Source organism: Mus pahari, chromosome 1, assembly GCF_900095145.1.
Source record: "Mus pahari chromosome 1, PAHARI_EIJ_v1.1, whole genome shotgun sequence".
Classification (NCBI taxonomy): domain Eukaryota; kingdom Metazoa; phylum Chordata; class Mammalia; order Rodentia; family Muridae; genus Mus; species Mus pahari.
This window is the reverse complement of record NC_034590.1, coordinates 48834406-48835805: the sequence shown is the minus strand read 5'-3', so window position 1 is coordinate 48835805 and position 1400 is coordinate 48834406.

The window sequence follows — 1400 nt, the reverse complement described above, 5'->3', positions numbered from 1 at the left end:
AGCTAGAGAAAGTACCCAAGGAGCTGAATGGTGATGCAACCCTCTAGGTGGAACAACAATATGAACTAGCCAGTATCCCCTGAGCTCGTATCTCTAGCTGCATATGTAGCAGAAGATGGCCTAATCGGCCATCATTGGGAAGAGAGGCCCCTTGGTCTTGCAAATTTTATATGACCCAGTACAGTGGAATGCCAGGGCCAAGAAGTGTAAGTGGGTGGGCAGGGGTGCAGGGGCAGGAGGAGGGTATGGGGATCTTTTGGGATAGCATTTGAAATGTAAATAAAGAAAATAATAATAATAATAATAAAAGAAGTCAAAATAAATAAATAAATACCTTTATTACAAATAGAGGACTTGGAGGATAGAGAGATTGAATAAATCCCAAGAAAGTCTTGAAATCTCATGTAAAGCAAATCAATTTATTACTCTATATCTGTTTTATGGAGTGCATAGCTGAGTGATGAACTCCAAAGTACTTGCTCTGCCCTACTTTACCTCTGCATGACCTAGCAATTGGCAGAATGCATGGCCTCTATCCTGGCCTGACTCTGCTCACTGCCTATAGGTTTTCTTGGCAGATATTCTATTTCTCTGGTAGGAATCTTGACCCTGGCACATATTGTTTGACCTCTTAGAATTTCTTTTGACATCCGTGTAGAAGCTTTTATGACCTTTAAAACAGCCCACATTATATAACAGCTGAAGAAAGTACCATCACACAGACTATGCTAAGATCTAGCCAGAGCTTGAGGGGTACCCTCTTTCCCTGAGACCTCAGCAATAGTAGCCAGAGTTCTCAGATCACTTAGATGGTCCTGTGAAATAAGGGAATCTTAAAGATACCTTCTCCAAGCCAACTCTTCTTTAAAAGCTGTATATTCTTAGCCTATAGTAAGTAGGTCTAGCCTTCCTAGAAATGCCATGAAGGCGAAATGCCTTGTTTGTCTGGTCAAACAATAATTTTTTTTTCAAGTCTTCTTGTTCTGCTTTTGATCACAATTGTTTCTTTAAATCTGGATAAATGTCCCCAGAAAAACCAATGCTATAGCATGAATGGTTTGTTGCCTTGAATTATTCTCCATCAGACTGATCCATTAGCTGCTTTAAAATGAACTGCTATCACATTCCATAGCCCAATCAATATCTGAACTTGTGACCTTGCTACCTTAAGTTACATGCCTGCACTGTAGTGACTTACTTTGCCCAATACCATAAATTTGACAGGCTATATCAGGAGGTAACTTATTTGCAAGGAACTTTTACCATTTCTTACTATGTGTTAGACAATAGGAAATCCTCAATAAATATTTAAGTTAAATTTTTTCAAGACAGGGTTTCTATGAGTAGCCTTGGTTGTCCTCAAACTCACTCTGTAGATCAAACTGGCCCCAAACTCACAA